The 20,064-nt window shown below is 41.9% G+C and overlaps 1 long non-coding RNA gene across 1 annotated transcript in view; it reads left to right on the top strand.

Moving 5' to 3' along the window:
• The window catches only part of LOC137147879 (uncharacterized), a 175,752-nt gene extending 164,401 nt beyond the window's left edge, over positions 1–11,351 (top strand). The window contains exon 3 of the long non-coding RNA XR_010918387.1: positions 11,178–11,351. This is a non-coding gene — a long non-coding RNA (uncharacterized lncRNA). The remainder of the gene's footprint in view (positions 1–11,177) is intronic.
• Positions 11,352–20,064: the final 8,713 nt, after the last annotated feature.

The following is a 20,064-nucleotide window of genomic DNA, read 5'->3' as shown; positions in this document are numbered from 1 at the left end:
GGCCCTGGGCATGGAACATATGGTGCCTATTCCTGTACCCAGCATGCATCCCAACCCCATAGACCCCAACCCCATTACTCAGGCTGTGTGTTAGAGACAAGAGTCAGCCCTTGGTGGCAAAGTTCTTCAGAAACTATGCTAAGCAGCATTAAACATCTGGGTAGAATATTCTCCCAATTTTTAGCCTCTTATACATAGAGACAAAGGTCTGATGGTGGGATGTGTGGGGAGAAGAATTGATTCAGGTCCCAAAGAAAATAGAGGCTGATGGCAAATATGCACGAAGTAGTATCTGTAGAGTTGTCATCATTTGAGTATAATTTCTGTATGGTTGCCTTTCTTGAGAAGACATTAAAGCAAATAACTTCAAATCCTGAAATATGTCCTTCCCATAAAAATTGACTTTGGGAGTAGGTCCTTCCAGGAATGACGTCCCATACATACTCAAGTCAGTGTTGCCTAGGACCGCTGGACAGGGACTCAGGAGACATGCATTCTGTTCCCAGCTCTGCCCTTGGCTTTAGGCAAGTCACTGCACTTCTGTGCCTCAGTTTCCCCATTTGTAAAATGGGGACAATGATACTGACCTCCTTTGTGAAGCACTTTGAGATTTGCTGATGAAAAGTGTTATGTAAGAGCTCGCTATTTTTGTTACCTGGACACCAGTAGGTAACTCCCAAAATGGGAATTACCCAAATTACTTGGGATCCATTTTAAAAAGTCAAACACATTTACAACCCTTCTACCTTGATCTAAGTGAACCATGTAGCAACATTCATTAGAGAATTCAGCAGGGAATCCCAATGATGTGTCTTTTTTCACAAAGATTTTGCTGAGCTCTAGGCCGCAAAACTTGGTACATTCAGGACACCCGATGACACACATTGAGGTTACTAATAGTAGGCAAAGGCATCAACTTTCAAAAGTTTCTAGCTGCTGTACCTTGAATGATGAAGATGCCCTACTGACCACAGACTTTTAGGCAGGTACAATATATAACTGACAAAGAAAATAGAGCTACTCCCTGAGTTCTGATTAGCTTAGAAAGGAGTGAATTCGCTGTTCCATTCTAAGCAGAAAACACATACAAGTGCAGTGTCCTAAGGGTTACAAGGTTAAAATCTTGAGTTTACAGATAGAATATCAGTGGTGATGACTAGAGATCAGTGCAGTCAATAGCATCTGAACTATATAAACCAAATGCTTGGCACCAGACTGCCAGGAAGAATGAATCTCAAAGGCAGAAGATTGGGCAAAAAGCAGTTCCCACCATTTAACAAACTGCAGATTACAGTTATAATAGGCAGAAATGTGAAGTTTAATGCTTGAAATTCAAGTCACGCTGATAAGAATAACAAATAAAGAGACAGAATTCACTTAAAAAGCAGGATTAGAGAGGCTTTTGGGGGTGGGGGGATATTTTAAAAGATGTTAAACAGAAGTTAATCTGCTTTTATATAATTTGTTTTCCTATTCTTCCTGAGCTGGCTTGCTTTGGAGACAGCTGCTTTCAGGGTTTACAACCATGCATATGGTTAGGAGGGATAGAATTGGCAGCCAATCAAGTGATAGAATAATGACTAACTGGTAAAACAGCTGAGTATATAATTTACAGATGATTTGACCACATCAAATCAGTGAAACATGAACTATTAATTTTCACTGTCTCCAGATTGCTGTCTGTTGTGAACTGTCCCATTTACAAGTCTGATTGCCCACTCAATAGGTCCACTAATCGCTACTAGCCAAGCAAACCATATTCTCCCAGAAGGAGACAATAGCAAAGCTTACACTTTCTGCAATCCCCACACCAGGCTGGCACAGCATAGTTTGCTGATTCCTATATCTTTACAGTTAGTTGGACACACAAAAGCCATTTTAAATCACATACCAGGTACAAAATAGAGAGAGACCTGAATCAAAACCTGTTCACTGGATCAGCACATCTCCTGAACTGTGGGACATTCCAGGGATCTGTAATGCCACCTTCAAAATATGGGATGTGCTCAGGATCCATATACCACCTGGACTATGGGATATTCAGACATTAAAGCTATCCCCTCTCTCTGCCAGAGCCAGACTAGAAACCCTGGATCTGAATATCCCCATATTTGGGGGAAGCATGGCACTGGACCCAACCTTTGTGAAGATCAATCACTAATACAGAAGCAAAATTGATAGTGGAACAGTGAGAGCAGAGAATAAAGTTAAACTAAAATTGTTTAACCCTTTACGAACAGCACCAATTACCTCTTTTCTATCTCATCAAATTCTGTGGGAGAACTCCTCTATTGGCAACAGAAATTTTTCAGCAGAAATATTTGGGGGTTTCTGCAGTATTTTTTCTCTGAATCTAAACATACGTTTTTATTCATGCTTTCTTTCTTTTCTTTTCTTTCTTACAATTTGGAAAAAGGGGAAAGGGTGTAATGCAGGAAGGGGGAATTAAAAATGGAAAACTGTTTCCAAAAAGCCCAACAGCACTTTAAGTTAAAATAAAATTAAAAATTTTGTTTTGTTGCAAAATGTCAGTTTGAAATTAAATTTTTCATTTTGGGTTTTCTAATTGGAAAAGTAAAACATTTAGTCTAAATCGACATTTTCCACACAAAAAATCCAATGTTGACAAAACCACATTTTTCCAATGTGAATTTTTTGTGCAAAAAATGTTGGCCACCTCTAATAACAAAGATATTTGGTGGCTGTTCATGGCTCCAACAGAACAATAGTGTGAATTTTAGGTGACCTTGTATTGTCTATCTTCTATCACACCCTAGAATATATTCAAATCATTGTTGTTTTTAAATGTATTTATGAATAGAACTGTTTGTAAAATAGGACTTTTTTCTCCAGAAAACTCTGATGAAAATGAAAAAGATATATTTTCACTGAAAAACCAGAAATTTTCATTGAAAACATTGAATTTTTCAGCTGAAAACCCAGAAATGTTCAGTTTTCTTCCAAAAATTTTTCAGTTTTTCAACAGAAAGTTGCTCTGTTTCTACCCTTCCCCTTTGCCTTAGTGAAGTTTGCACTCCTAGGGGCACCGGAAGGGAGTTGTTCCTATGCTCTCCTGAATGCAGGACTGACACTGTGCCTGCTCTTTCATGGAGGCACAAGGGAAGTTGGTTCCTCTCATCACCACCATTCCTCCTCTTTGTACACCCATGCAATGGCCAGCTCCAGTGTAGCCCATGCTGCCTAGGTACAACAGCACACATTGGAGAATCAAAAGTTTCTTTTATTCAGATGCCAGTATACGCTGCATTCCTCTTCTGTGGTGACTTTTTTTTTCCACTCTCAACTCTTCAGCTGATCTTGACATGAGAATTCTGTTCATTATCCATGATTCAGGGAATTCAACTGGCCAGCCTGAACTGGCTTGATTCTTTCATGTTGCAAATTTGTTGCTCTGCTACCCAAGCAGTACATTTTGTTTGAACTGTATTTTACATGTGTTTGAGAGGTTCAGGTCACCACGCGCTGAAACTGTCGGAACAGCCCACAGTACTGTGTGGAGTGCGGATCATATTGATTTCTCCAGCTACATTGTATTAGAAAGAGCAGTCTTGCATCAAAGGATATTATTCTGGCAGTTGTAGGAAGTGTGAAAGTGCCACGGCATGTAACAGCTGAAGTGCCAGAATTTTATATGGTGAAGTCCAATTCTTTCAAAATTCTACAGGAAGATACTTGAACTAATAATTTTATTCACACTGCTTGTGGAGAAAGTTATCCCCATTCAGTTTATTGTAAAGCACTGTTAAAGCCAGCGACATAGTACAAGCCGATTATTACTTTTGGCTCGTGAATAAGGTTAAGATTTTGTCACGGTTAATTTTAGTAAAAGTCAGGGACAGGTCATGGGCAACAAACAAAAATTCACGGATGCCCGTGACCTGTCCCTGACTTTTAAAATAACTGCTAAACAGATAATAATAACTGACAAAATGGGGCTGACAGGTGGGTGAGAGCACAAGCACTGCTGCAAGGGGGGGGGGCACTGTTGACAGCTCCAAGGTCCCCTTGCTGCCCATTCAGATAGGAGCTGAGGGGTTCCCTGCTGCTCGTGGCAGCTCAGAGCTCTGGGAACTCCCACTGCCCCCAGCGGCTCAGAGTTGCGGGGTCCCCCTACCATCTAGGGTCCCCCCACTGCCCGCAGCAGCTGGGAGTGGGGGGGTCACCCCACTGCCTGTGGTGGCTCATTGCCTGGGGGCAGTGGCTCGGAGCTGCAGGGTCCCCGACACCTGGGCTTTCCATGCTGCCTGTGGTGACTGAGAGCCTGGGGAGCCTGCTGCCCACCAGGGCTCGGAGTTCCAGGGCCCCTCCGGCTGACAGATCCGGCCCTGCCACCTCAGGGCTGAAGCGGAAAATGTCACGGAGATCTCTGGAGCTCACAGAATCTGTGACTTCCGTGAGCTCCGTTACATAATCTTATCCTTACTCATGAGAAGCGGGTTATTGTGATTTTACACAAAGCTATGTATTTGTGGCTTCAGAATGAGTTATTATTTGCTGTCAGAGTTTCTTAAAAAGTCCATGTGCGCTCATGGTGAACAGCTTGAGACAACCGTGGCATCTCTCGGTGATGAAATATATCTGCAGTAGCAGATGATAATGATGCAAAAGTTCCACAGCGTCTCTAAGCAACTTGAAGGTGGTCCAGAGGACACAGGATTATGAGAATCGGCAGCTATCATTGTAGGAAAATTCTTCATCTTTTGTTGTTCTCTCTTTCTTTCCTGCCAAAACCCACCAGTAGCTAGGTCACGGTCTGTGGGGAGGGGCAGGGGAGAGGGAATGTTTGGTGCTGTGGGCCAACTCCTCTTTCCCAATTCACACGGTCTTCTGGCTGCAGCCTTGGCTTGTTAGCTCTTCTGAATTGGTATCTGCCCTGGCAGACTGTTGTGCACTTCAGTGTGTTTGCCTTCCCCCCCTTTGCTTTCCTGAAGTGAGATCTAGAGAACTAATCCAAAACCCACTGAGGTCAATGGAAGTTCTTTTTTCCCCTTGCCTTCTAGAGAGGCTTTGGTTCCGGCTTGATGAGGTCATTCAATGCGAGAGTTCTGGTACAATTTATGCCTCCTTGACCACTTATTAGTTCAGTGTATCCATTCTCCTGATCCTTCCAGGCTGTGGAATTGCTGGAGTGGTCTGCCCTTGTGTTAAACCAGGAAGTCAGAAGAGCTGGCAGACACAGGGCATTCAATTAAAAATTTTGCTCCCCACATGGCATTTTCTGCGGTGCCACTGGGACATTGTGCAGAGTCAGTGAAATTGCTACACTGACTTCCTCAGCTTTGTGGTGTGCATTCTGAAACCTACATGAATTTGCCATACTCTTCAGCTGATGACACCATTCAGAATAGCATCCTCCGACCCCTACTTATGAAGCATGATCTATGTAATAAAGCTGCAGTGTTGCAACCTTATAGTCATTCTTCCTACTTTCTTCTGAAAGGAAATATATTTTGCAGGCTACTTTTTTAGGATTTCAAGAGGGAAAGAAAATAACATTGTGGCTAATGTAGTACAATAGGCTTAGTGCACTTGGTCTCTCTTGGTTGGAGACACTTATGGTCAATGAAACCACAATGACTTCTCTACATCAGTATCATCTTTTGAGAGATCAGTCGAGTCGGTAAACTTTTGTACACAGATGGACATCTGGGTTGACACAGAAGTCTATGGAAACCCCAGGTATATATTAGAGGATAGAATTTGGCCCATTTGTATATATAGTTGCATGTAGTGCGCTTAGGCATGATTCTAGTCTCAAACCCAATTTCACATTCGTGTTATTTCATTGATTTTAGTGGAATTACACCTATTTTCCACCAGAGACAGCATTGGCTAGTGGATGGAGTACTGGACTGGGATCCAGGAGATCTGGCTTCTTATTCCCATCCCGCAGCAACCGACCTTCTTTGTAATTTTGGACAAGCCACTCCACTTCTCTCTTTTTCTGTTTCCCTTCCTATCCTTTGCCTATCTTGTCTATTTAAACTGTAAACTTTTTGAGGCAACAATTGTCTCTTACTCTGGTTTATACAGTGCCTAGCACAGTGGAATCCAAATCTCAGTTGGCCATTAGGTGCTACAGTAATACAACTAATAATGCGCTAGCATGAGTCAGATCAGAATCAATCTCCATATACTGAAAGTTTAATACTTTCCCAAAGCAGCTGTACATTATGGGCTAATTATCTACAAACTTACATTTTTCTAAAAAATCAAAGCCAGTTTTGAGCGCACAAGTTCCAAAGTGTGTTTGAGAAGTTTTTTGCTAGGTTAATCATTATTTTTGCCAAGCTGCAGCACAAAGCAAATTCTCAAGGCTGAGTTATAAACCCTTTGAACAAAATGGGATTTACAACGGAAATGTTGATGCTCCACTATTGATTTTATACTTCTCTGCTGAAGAATGGCACCAGTGGGAGATACCATAATAAAACTCTTCAAAACATTCATAGCGTATACAATCACTGAACTGCCCACCTCCCCTCCCCTTCTCTAAATGGTGCATTACCAAACTGCACCCCAGTTTCCTCTAAGTCTGGCATCGTGCCTCTTTGTGTTTTCAGAGTCTTTGTGTCAGTCATTTATCACCAATTTGTGCAAGTTTTATCTCTACAGGTGACATTGTCTCCCAGAATAACTATTCGTGTTCAGGATTAATCAGACTACACAATAACTCTTAAAGTACAGCCAACATTATCTCAGTGTAGTGGAGCTCCTCATTAAAGGAATGGGTTTCCTAAGAATGTCCAAATTAGCATGCTATCAAGGCCATAGATCAAAGTCCAAACATTACCTTTTGCATGATACATTTCACCCTGACCTCCTAGCCTGATATTCTGACACCAGGTTGATAAAGATCCTGTCCTGGGTCCTAAATCACAGTGATTGCCTTTGAGCCACTTCTTGTATTAATTTAGACTAAATAAATGGACCAAAGGTGTTAACATAACTCAGTCACAGTCAAACTAGGTCTGGGGTTTGGTATACAGAGACCTCAGCCTGCTCAGTACCATGGGAAACACATCATTAAAAATCCCTTTTAACATTCTATTAAAGATAAAGAAAAAAAACCCAGAAGCTTTTCAAATATATTGAATAAAGGTTTTATTTTAACAACATCCCCTGTTTCCCCTTCCCTTTTTGCTGGAGAAAGCTTTTAGAAGTAAAAAAACCCTTGTTTGACAGACTCTTAGATGGTATCAAAGACGGTAATAATTGTTCTTTTAGGGAAAAGAAAAGAAGTCAGCTGAGATGCTTGGGGCTGCTGTTGAAGTATGATCCTTTTTCATCTCAGGTGGTGTTTGGGATTCAGCTAGATCTGGTAAAGGTGATGATGTCATCTGGGTCCTTCTCTCTGGCCTGCTCTGGTCAGGCCTATCTCTCAGGATTAGGCTGATGGTCTGGGGTCCCAGAAAATGGTTGGGGTGGCAGACATGATGGTGAAACTTACTCCAGTAGCCAGGTTTTCTCCCCACAGTCTTTCTTAAGGACCCAAAAAGGGAATGATGGGTAGAATAGCCCATCCCTCATTGCTACCAAATAGGCCTGATATCCAACACACCAACTTTGGTTCATTAATTTCCAGACTCAGATTTTCTTGTTTACCAAATATGATCTTAACACAGTTCTTGAGTTATATGAATAGTCCTTCTTCTTTGGATTAATTCAGTCTTTGTCTCCCCTTCATACCTTTTCCCATCAACATTTGTTGTTATAGCTTATTATAACATTGTGACGGGAGGCCTTGCAGACTTATCACACCCTGCCCCAGGAAAAGGAGCAGTGAAAGTGGGTCCTCCAGGCCTGCCTAGAAAAGCTGCAGGCAAGCAGCCAATCAGAGCTCAGCAGGCTCAATTAAAAGGAGCTACAGGGCCTAAGCAAGGCAGTTGTTGACTTGGACCAGAAGGGTGAAGAAGGAGTGGAAGGCTGTGACACTCCATGGGTTAAGCGACTGGGGAGAAATCCTGCTCAAGCAGGAATAGGACTGTGAAACTTTCCACGTGCAGAGACCTGGGATAAAGAACCCTGACTAAAAAGGGGCAGAGACTGTTACAAGCTCACCAGCCAAGGAGGCCTGAGAGAAGATTCTGAGAAATCAGGACAGAGACTGAAAAACTTTCCGGGCAAGGAGGCCTGGGAGAAACCCTGCGTAAACAGAGAACAGATGGAGAACCCAGAAAGGTGATGGGACAGAGTGGGAAGTTGCCCAGGGAATGCAGCAGTAGCAAGTAGTGAAGTTAGCAGCACCTGGCTGCTACTTGTAGGGTATCTGGGTTGGGACCCGGAGTAGTGGGTGAGCCTGGGTATCCCCACTGGCAGAGTGCCCAAAGCCCCAAGAAGGGGACGTTTCATTTTGGAGCTCAGGAAAGGGGCTAGCGCTTAAACAGGTTCGGAGATGGAGCTGAAGACCCTGGAGAGGACCAACCGTTTATTGGACTGTTACCCTGGAAGGGGTTCCTTCATGTGTCTTCAGACTATTTGTGACTTAGCCGGAGGGCTGAGCCACTGAAGACCTGCCTGATGAAGGCAACCACCAACAGGGAGTGCCAGGAACAGAAAAAGGAAAAAGTGCAGGATAGCACCCAGCCGACAGGATGTCTCGCAAGAGGTGAGTGTCTCCCCCAACATGGACCTCTTGTGAACTTTCACAAACGTTTTACAATTGAGCTCACAATTAGTGTACATTTCTAGGCCCAATTATCACAACTCTCCCACCCCAGAGGACACCTTTAGAGCAGAAGGCCTGTCCCACCAAGTCTGCACTCCACCATGAGAGCCTCAACACAAGTATTCCTGGGTGCGTCAAGGATGAGGGGGCCGGGAGGGGAACGGCTGGGTGGATCCTGAATGCCTGTCTATTCCTTGGCTGTTGCATGCCCCACTGGAGTGTTGGGAAGCTGAGGGAAAGCGCCCCCAACTGGGCAGCCCCCCAACAAGTCACTTCCTTCCTGTCACTTCACCAAGCTGTGCAACAGCTCAGGGACAAACTCAACTTCTTTTGTCTGCATTGGCTGCAAAAGGAACACTCCCATCTGCTTCTTTTCCCCTCGTTCTTTTGGCTATAGAGATTGCTGCTTATCTTCAGGTCACCAAATTGCTAATTTTCTTTTCATCTTTTCAGCAGCTGATTGCAACCCCTCTGAGACACTTCTACTTGGGCAGTAGTTTACAGACAACGCGGAGCAATGTGCATCAGATATTTTGCCGTGTTCTCTTTGTGTTTCATGCTAAAACAATCAAGTTCACATTTATATTGAATTTAGCTCTCATCCTGGGGAGCACATGGCAGAGAGCACTGCCTGAAAAAAGCAGACTTCTTGGAACAGTGCTCAGTGTGTGCTCTGCATTGGGCATAAACACTTCTCCTGCCAAAAGTGCTGGCATGTCATTTGTATTTACCTTAATATTTATGCCAATTCCTTGCAAATATGCTATCTTTTTATGGTCTGTTTCAAACAGACTTGCCATGGGAGGCAGATGTCTAAAACTAAATCCTTTGCCTGCTATGATCATATAAAGAGGCCTTAGTGTAAGTGAGAATCTGAACCAGCATTAGGAAATGCAACTTTCTCTTCAGTTGTGAGTAGCTTAAAATGTAGGCTGCCAGCAGTTAAAGTGGGAAAGCAAATGCTTGTTTAGTTGTACTGATGGATAAGACACTTGCAAAAGCAAAATGGAAGGGTGTTTTTCCCCTGCACAAAACTTTTTAATGGTCCTTTATTCATGATTCAATATGTATATGGTGGATCAGGGGCCCATTGTGCAAGGTGCTGCACAAACATAGGAAGTCATCCAGCACTCATTAAAATCAAAAGAGTGACTCCCATTGACTTCAGTGGGTGTTGGATCAGACTTGTAGATTGTAGGAATTATACAGACTCTGCTCAAAAGAATTTACAGTTTACAAAGACAACAACAGATCAAAGTCCTGGGTGGATATGGTTTCACAGTTTCTGCGGTCAAGTCTGGTGGAAAGTGGGGTAATAGAAGGACTAGCACATGCCACTATTTCCTGTTACCTTCTTCTTCTGGTATTTATGGTGGGGACTTTATGGAAGACATCTCTCAGTACAGACCTCACACAAAGCAACAGAGCAATTCATTTATTGTAGTTTATTAACAGTAAGTAGCTTTGAATCCAACCGTTCCTTTTACTTTTTACCTAACAGTAACTGCTGGATATTCCTTAGAAAGCATCATGATTCTTGTCTACTTGGCAGGATGGTAGCAAATCTTGATACCCTCTTGTTGTAATCTGGTTCATGGGCTTAAAATGATTTACTTAGTATAGAACCTAAAGTAAATGAATAAGTTAAACCCCTGCAGTTGGTCATAAATAATATAGTGTGTGCCTGTTGAATTAATGGCATGTTTTATATGTACGTTTATCTTATGTATTGCATACACAATGCACATGTGTCAAGAAGATAATAAAAAAGCAGATCTTAATGCCACTGAACTGCATAAATCTTTGGTATATGACTGGCTCTCTTAATTATCTTCTGCAAAGTTAGCTGCAGTAGTCAACATGTAAATTAACATATTAAATGTTGAGTGTTAATTGATAATTTCCTGTGACTACTTCACTTAGTACCAGTTCCATTCTGAAACCTGTCTTTGCAAGTTTAATATATGGAAAATAATGCTTATGCATTAACTACTTATGTAACCTGGAATTAATTACATGGCAACTGGAGTTATCTATTATAGTCAAGAGTTCAAAAAATGGATGCCTAAAATAAGGCTCCAAAACCCACAAGGGAGCTGCTGGGTGCTCAGCATTTTTTGAAAATCAGGTCACTTAATTAAGTGTTTAAACATAGACTTATGAACCTAACTTCGAACACCTCTTGAAAACAAAATGTCCCTATATATGGATACTTAACCATAGCAAGCTATTCTTTAATTATGAGTTGAGAGAGATGAACTATCACTAAAAGACTCAGTTTGCTCACCAATCTGTAGACGCTGCCAAAACACTTGTTGGGCAGCCCTCACCAGCCTTGTACCTAGCAATATGTGACTTGGGTATTTCTTATCCATACAAAAATCTTAATTCTTGCACTCGATTAGTTCCAAAGGGAAACTCATACATGCCAAACTATTATTTCATGGCTATAACTCACTTTCATTTGTTACAACTTTTCTTGTTATAGATTACCAGGAAGATATCTCCAGGACTGACCCACCATCCTCGGGGCAATTGTGTCACAGGAAGAAAGTGACAGAACTCGGGATAATATCCCACCATTTTGTATGCACCACTGAAGCCCCAAAACATTTGGGTGAGTGGGAAGAGCTCTATTTAAGAAAATCAGCATTTTCGTTGCTAGAAAAGGTATGGTTTGTTCCTTTCTACTGCCAACCCCAGCTCTTCTATTTATTAAGGTTGGATTGAGGTTAGTCTGGACCAAGATCAACCAAAATATCTGCTTCCTTCTCCACTGCCTCTGCCTCACCCCCACAAGAAAATCTTGGAGTCTCCCAAAGAAGTCACAGAGATTTGCAAAGTTGGCTCAGAGAATGGACAAGAACAGGGCCAGCACATCTGCCTCTAGCCATTGTTCACACACACACGCAGGGGGCACAAGGACTGTGGAGGCTGCTTCAGACCTGAGGCTGAATCTATTTATAATATGTATTGTGGTAGTGTGGGGCCCTAAATGAGGCTGCTGCCTCACAGTGCTGTGCATTGTACAGACATGCAGTAAGAGATAGTCCCTGTCCCAAAGAGCTTGCCCCCTAAACAGAGAAGACAGAGAAAGGGTGGAAAGGGAAACAGAAGCACTGAGAAGTGAAGTGACTGGTCTAAAGTCACACAGATGGTCTGTGATAGAAATGGGAATAGAAGCCAAGTCACCTGGGTCCCAGTCCTGTGCCTTATCCCAAGTCCATACTAGTTCTCACTGATTTCCTTTTCTCTTCCTGGCCCTCTGCTCCCTCGTGACAGTTACTCAATGTAGTCTGCTGGAGAGACAATCCTCCCTCTGAAAACCATACAATTAATTTCCTCCCCCTGCTCCCTATAGTTTACATTTTGTGATTTAAAAAACAACGTTTTAACATTTTAGCAACATTGCAAAATTTGGGATAATCTTTTCCGACCTAAATCTGGTGCCACAGCTGCTAAATGTCACTGTCTCACAGTCAGAGGCAAACTGCAATGACTTGAGATAATCACAAAGAGATCCCATCAAAGTGAATGGTTTCTAAGGCTAGGGGAAGATTTAACTCAAGCTGAAATGCCTCTAGGACTTGTCAGGACAATTCTGACAGGTACCTGGCCCCATTGGTATGGGGATAAGTGTTATTCGGGTACAAAATGTGTGCACACACATTGCTACTCCACATATACCTGAACTTTTCCCAGCATGCTCATTTCCCCTCTCTACACTATAATGGCTTTTAATTTTATATATACAATACCAGTAATCGTTTTGTCTCCTCTTGCCTGAAACATCTAAATTGCTTTAAACCCATCTGCAAAGCAACTGCTTCAAATTAAATTTTGTGATAAAAACAAATGAAGCATAATTGAGAATAGACAAAAGAAACTTGCCTTGAGAAAAGAATGATAAGAAATTCATTGTGACAATGGTATTATACGGTATATATTGTTACTCTACAGTAGGCCAAATGTGCCTGCAATCTGTCAGATGCTTACTGCGTTATAATTATTCCAGATTGGTGCTGTTGTTGTAAACACTAAAAGGTCTATTTTTCCCCATCTTTATCAAAATAATCCCCCCAAAAACATAACAATCATACTAATGGAAGAATAGGTCCAGATTAAACACAGATGCAGAAACACATGCATTTTCAGAAGCCTTGCATCTAGAAAGTATATTTATTCTATAAGGAATTACAAAAATGCTTTATACTTTTGTCCATATTTCAGACAGGAGCATTGCAAAACATGCAGCCTGTCTCTAGTGGTTTGCCTGACCACGCAAATGTGGCTCTATTGTTTATTGAATTAATAATCTAACAACTAAGGTTGCTGGAAGAAATTAAGAGGTATAATTGGCTATTAGCCGAGAACAATCCTAGAAATAAGGCTTCTTGGAATGTATGCTTTAATGTTCTTGCTGATGATAAAGATGCTGAGGAAAAGACTCCAAGGTGTATATAAAGTTAATAAGGGAGCTACTCAAGTAACAGTCTCGATAGTATATCTCAGGACTAATCTGCATAGAGACATCCAGGAAAACTAATCCAAAATAACTGAAGGTGTAAATTTGAAGTCAAATAGTTAAATCACGTTAAATCCCTGTGAGGACTCTTATATTTGGAATTAAAGTGGCCTTAATTTGGTTTAGCTTAATTCACGTCGTTAGTGAATTAAACTAAACTGAATTATGGCCACTCTACTGCTGAATGACAGGGATTTAATGTGGTTTAACTAATTGACTTCAAAGCTCCTATACCAGGTTTGGGGAGATCTCGTTACAAAGACACAGGAATCATTAAATGATATCCCAGACAAAGACTTCATTCTGGTGAAGTTAAGGTGGAATCAGTGTCTGTGGCCTAAAGGTGAAAGTCCTCATGACAACACTGTGGGAGAGCAAGGGATTGTGGGAGGTATTCCTCCCTCCTTTCCTATGGATCTCCTAAGCTCCACATAATTGATGTTTACTCCTGTTGACCTTAAAAGGTGCATAGGAATAGGTGTCCAACCCTGGTAAGTAAGGTCCTCAGTGAGCCTCTTGGAGGACTGCCAGAGGGACGGAAATTCCCCTTCAGTGTCGTCTTCGTCACTGTCCCCCTGCTCTGCTTCCCCCAGGCTCCCCTTCTCCATTATACCTCATGCCTATACACCCCTCTTTTCTTTACTGTGCCCGCCAGCTATGTGTTCTCCTTAACCCCCTCCTCTTCCTCTCCCGCCAACACGCACTTTCTAATATTAATAGAAAGAGAGCACCTTAGAAAGTCCTGATGAGGAAGGTGCTGTGACAGCAGGAAGTTTTGAGAAGGCAGCAGAATAGGGAGGTGTAACCCGGAGGGCCCAAGGGGTACGGTGCATAGTGGTTTATAGGGATCCCCTGGGTCTGATGTCTGTGTAATAGAGCACCAAAGGCTGGCATATGAGGTCTCTTCCAACAACCAATAATGCACTGCTCCTAATCATTCTGAGATGTGTGTATGCTGTGAGATGATATTTAAGGAGTTACGTATCTATACTGAAAACTATGTTCTTAAAGTATGTAAGTTCTTAAGACAAGTCACCTGCAGGTCATAAACTGGTTCTGTTCAGGCAAGGGTTAGGAGATACTTCTCTCTCCCTGGCTGACCACTGTGTGCCTTACAATGTAAGTCTATTTGCATAGGAAGCTATCAGCTAATCAAAATTACAAAGTGGACAGGAAATCACAAACTCTACAGGACAGAACACCCAGCAGAAGGGTGTCTTGTTTATGACTAAGATCAAAGAATTAGTCCCGTGTATCAGGAGAATGCAGAGATACACCTAGTAACTGTCAACTGGGGAACAAGCTGCCAGCATTCCTGTCTTATGAAGGAGGCAGTTCAATGTTGGGAGAAAGACTCTGGGTGAGCTAACCTTTATGAGACCGTTAAAAGGCTAAAAGGCGTATTCTGATTTTGTTTTAAATGTAACCAATTGTTTCCCATGCTTCTACCTACTTGCTATTACTTGAATCTCTCTTCTTTGTTAAATCAACCTATACTTTGTTTTCACTGTGAACAAATCTGAGTGCTGTGAGGTGAGCCAAACTGTGCTCCTGAGGTGAACTTGGTAAACTGAGGTGTGCTGTTCCTTTGGGAATAGCAGATCTGTGAATCCTGCGAGCGTCCAGTGGAACAGGGACGGGGCACTCCAGGAGGACGCCTGGAGGGCTCAGAGATTGGAGTCGGCCTGTTGCTAAGCTGCAGAGGGACAGCAGGGCCTGCATAGGTCTGGGGGGAGTGCTCATGTTGCCCACAGCCAGTGGTGTAGGGAAGCAGACCCCTGGCAGGCACAGCCAAGGCTTTCTCACACTAAAGACAGGAGGTAGCGAGGTGCCTTACAACCCCAGGGACCCTGGGAAGTGTCACAGGAGGCATCCGCTGCCCCCTTATCAGATATCTGAATCGTATAAACTAACACGTCTCTCACTTCTCCTCTCAAGACAGGCTCTAACCGAAAGAGTTAGATGTATTTTCTAACCGGTGAAGGCCACAGGAGGCTGCCACAGGTTAAGTCAGAGCTGCTTCAGTTCACATTCATTGGAATGAGTGCCTAAGGAAACTCATAGCACTCAAATGATCTGTGTAGAGCAGAAATGCCAACAGAAGACATTGCTGAGAATGGAACTTGGAATTGTATAATTGAGTGGCATTACAGTAGCACTGCTAATTGTAAGTTCAGGCATGCACAGGATTAACTGCCATCAGGTGCCAAAGATAAGAAATTTCCCTTTGATCTGGGGTGGGGGATGGCTTTGTGCATTTCTTTTTCTTTTTCTTTGCCATCATGTATTTGAACATAAAATGAGCCTTCATTTTGGAAATGTGATAAATAATTTTGCTACCTTGGAGAAAAACCACTTTTAATACAAAAGGAATTTCCCAGTGTGAGCCTTCGAAGAGTGTTAATTAGGAAATTACTACATGATAAAAAAAAAACCATGAGGAAGAATCTTTCACTCTTATGGGCAAGGCTGTTACCTTACAGCCTGCCCCGAGCAAGGGGGTAGCACATAGCTTCATTATCATAGGAGCAGACACAAGAATGATTGGGGACGCTTGAGAATCCCACTTCCTCTCCTGCTCCCTCATTGCTCTAAGGAAATGAGTGCACCTAGACAGCTATTCTAGTTGGCATGTGGGGATGTGGAGCTAGGGAACTTCTCCTCTTCACTGCTTCCCAGTCCACTTGCTCACAGGAGAGCATATCAAGCAAGTAGTCCTGTTCACCCCAACCTCTACAGCCAGAGTCACAATCTGAGTAATGGAGTAAGGGGCAGCCTACTGGGTGCCTGGGTAAGGACTGTAGCAATCTATCCCAGTGTGAGAGAGGACTTAATCATGTGAGGTATGGTTTGCAGAATCCGGCTCAATATCACAATAAAAAGGAGTGAGGTAGAAGGGAATGGTTTAAAATTCAGCTGCTTTCTTAGATTCTTAAAACATCTACTACATAAATCACTTTAATCAATATATATCAAAGAAAAGCCATGGGGCCCATTAAAACCATGGCAAAGCAAATAGAACGGTCACAAATAAGTAACCATATGATAACTCCCATCCCTGGCTGACTGGGCTGCTTCAACAGGAGTTGCAGTTCCTTTGTTTAATGTATACATTGCCAATTAATCAGAATTGTGAAAGTGATGAATTGTAAAAGTGATGGCTTCTCCTGCAGCCAGTATGGGTTTAGTCAGCATCTTTCATGGAAGCCAGAGTTGAGTCACACATTAGTTGGTAACTTTTATGCACCGTTTAAATGGATGGAAAAAGAGAATTATGCACTGAGCTCAAGGACGTTTGCTTTACGTAAAAAGAGCCTGGGCTCTAGGAACACATGGATTCCAATGCATGCATGTGCACGTACACACACACACACACACACAAAACCCTACCCACATCTTTACTTTTACATTGGCGAAAGAGCCATAGCCACTCACTAGTCAAAGGAAAAAATAAAAATATATTGATTGGAGTTTCTCATCGTCCCAGCTCTGAACAGACATTTTCCAGCTGATTATCAGAAACAAATGTTTGTGAAGAAGGACATTCAACCATTCCTGAAGAATAATTTTTTTCTTATGGAAATCTGCTAAAATGTAAGCTTTGCCTAAGTAATCCATTTCTCAATGGAGCCCAACATTTCTTGCAAGACCTTCGCTAAAGGAGAAGTGCAGATCTTTGAGTGGCCGGTTTGGGAAATAGAAGAAATCTTACAATATTGTATTTTGAAATGCTTTCCAGATTTCTTTTTCCCTTCAATGTTTTCTTTACCAGTGTCTGAGACCACATGCAATTAATCCAGCCTGTCCAAAAACACAAAAATCCAAGTTTTGATACCCTTCCTCACAATGGAATAGCACCTTCCTCTGTGAATGGTCCCAATAAAATCAGTTTATTCTAATGGCTATATTAAAATGATCAAATATGAATTAAAATCTCAGGTCAACAAGATTTTCTATTGCCTATTTACACTCTAAAAGAAGGATATTTAGATATGAGAGCCACTTCTTTTTATGTATGTTGAATCATACTTCATTCCCATTAAATAGCACATGAGACCTTAAAATGTATCAATGAGAAGTGCTAATAAATGCTAAACTAATTTCACTGCTATACTGTAAGGATACCTCTATCCAAAGCAGAATGGTTCATTGCACTTACTTGGGCTTTTGGCTGTGAAACAATGATATACAGAATACAAAAATATCTGAATCACTGGATGTGATATGGAAATGTCACACTGAATAATTAGAAGGCAAATGAAGAATTATCTTTTAGAGTATCTGTTACACAAATATCATAAAGTTGCAATGGGAAAAAATAAGTATTAAGTTAAAGGGTGACTAATGTAAGTCCTAGTGGGCAATTTGTAGATATTTAGCAACATTACCAACTCCTGCAATTTTATTGAGCATTCTATGATATTTGGTGTTTTTCTTAATGCCTCAGTTCCTGTAGTCATGGGAGCAGGTGAGAATCTCAACCTTCATTTAAATTAAAACATAAGTTTCTAGCTCTCATGGTTGCAGAGAAAAGTTTGAAAATGTGACCTGAGTGCACCCCAAAGTCTCAAAAACCAGAAAACAAATAGGAAAAGAACCTGACGTGTATTATTTTAAAATAATCACATGATTTTAAAGCCCATCTCATCATTTTTTGTGGGGAAGGTCTGATGCATGATGTTTGAATCCTTGAGGTTGGCAGTACTGATTAAAGTCTGTTTTCAACTAAACAAACCAAACCATTTTGGTGATCTGGCATGAAGGTTGCAAATCTATCCATTACTTTTGTGAAGGTCAAGACTATAACCGGGTTAAAAAAAGAACTAACTAAGTTCATGGAAGATAGGTCCATCAATGGCTATTAGCTGGGATAGGCAGGGATTGCTGTTTGCCAGAGGCTGGGAATTGCCAATAGGATGGATCACCTGTTCTATTCATTCCCTCTGAAGCACCTGGCATTGGCCACTGTCGGGAAAGAGGATACTGGGATAGATTGGTCTGGCCCAATATGGCCATTTTTATGTTTTTACTTAAGAAGTAAAGACTCTTAAGTGAGCATTTTATTTCTTTTGGAAAAAGGCAAATATAGTGCCCATCTTCAAAAAAGGGAAGAAGGAGGATCTAGGGAACTACAGACAGGTCAGCCTCACCCCAGTTCCCAGAAAAATCATGGAGCAGGTCCTCAAGGAATCAATTTTGAGGCATTTGAAAGAGAGGAAGGTGATCAGGAACAGCCAGCATGGATTCACCAAGGGCAAGTCATGTCTGATCAACCTGATTACCTTCCATGTTAAGATGACTGACTCTGTGGATGGGGGGAAAGTGGTGGATGTGATATCCCTTGACTTTAGCAAAGTTTTTGATACGGTTTCTGACAGTACTGCTTGCTCAGTCAGCTTTGTGTGCAGAGAATTGGGACCATGACTACTCATTGCCCTTTCAAACACTGCCGCCACATGAACACTAGGAGGCACTCGCGAGCACTAGCAGGGATGGTGCTCCCCAAGAGGATTTTGGCCAGTCCCTGTGCAGGAATATGGATCAGGGAGATGTACTGGCTTCTTGCACCCTGTCCTCCCTGTCCTCTTGTGCACTTGGGCCAGAATGCAGCCTTCTACTTGCATATGTTTCCACATTTGCATTGTGAAATGTGCAATTGTATGTTTTGGATGGGCAATGATATGCCACCCAATCTTGTGTGAATGTGTAGACATACTCCCACCCATTGTGTTGCATTTATTATTTGTCAATTTAGAGGTATCACCACTCAAATTTTATCCAATATAAAAACAATTGAGTCGCCAAAAATGAGAGACTGAGAGAGACTGTGGTACCGGTTATTCTGGCCACCAAACCAAATCATATCATGAAATTAAACCACTTACGCTTCAGGGAAGAATGCAAAAACCATCCTACATCTTGTTTAGATGCTTGGCACAGTGCAGAATCTTACTGGCACTATGTTTGATAACGGATGAGGAATATTGCAGCAGTATCCATTGAACAATCTGTATTGAGAGACACCCATTTTATACCTTTGTCTATGTTTGGGTAAACCCAGAAAATTGTTAACATGTTTTATCCTATTAGTGCTTTTGTATTTTGAGGTCTGTCTTATCATACTGCAAAATAATTTGTATGTGCTCTATTAATTATGTTTATTGCTGTTCTCACAAGTGATAGCATATAGTGATATTTACAATTTCTTTTTGCCATTACAATGCCTATATCCAGCCTGTTGCGTGTCCGTTTACATGAGGAAAATGAGGTTAAAAACAAATATAAGTGACTGAAGCACAAAGTAAGATATAGTGACCAGATCACACGTTTTGACAGCACTCTCCCAGCAGCTTTTGACATCACATGCTCATCAATCGTCTCCCAACCTATCAAGTGATTGTTCTCTCTCTCCCTGGTGGAAATTTTGCAGTGCTCATTTTCTTCAACAAAAAAAGAGCTATGTTTGTGTCACGCACCAGCTGTTTTCCTTTCCGAGGGAAGATGTGCAAGGGCTAAAGAAGAAGCTGATGTCAGTGGCAGAAAATAAGGCAGCACAATCAGATGAAATACAAAGGAAAGAACCATTGGGGACTTTGCAAGTAGAAACAATGGATGGATATAATGGTAAAAGAACAAGAGAAAAGGGGGGAGAATGTGGCACTTGAAAGGATAGTGAGAGGAGCAGAGGGTAAATGTCCAATGAGTCTCTCAGCTTAGTCACCAACAATATAGTCTGCTTGTGGGAGGGCAGACTGAGAGAAGGCAAGGATTGACAACATCCTAACCCCTGACCAGAATCAAAGGAGTGTGAAGAGGTATACAGCCCCCACGTTAGTCAGGAAGGGATTAA

Source organism: Emydura macquarii, unplaced genomic scaffold, assembly GCF_026122565.2.
Source record: "Emydura macquarii macquarii isolate MOO-44397 ecotype Brisbane River unplaced genomic scaffold, CSIRO-AGI_Emac_v2 contig_71, whole genome shotgun sequence".
NCBI lineage: Eukaryota > Metazoa > Chordata > Testudines > Chelidae > Emydura > Emydura macquarii.
This window is presented reverse-complemented; position numbering and strand designations above follow the sequence as displayed.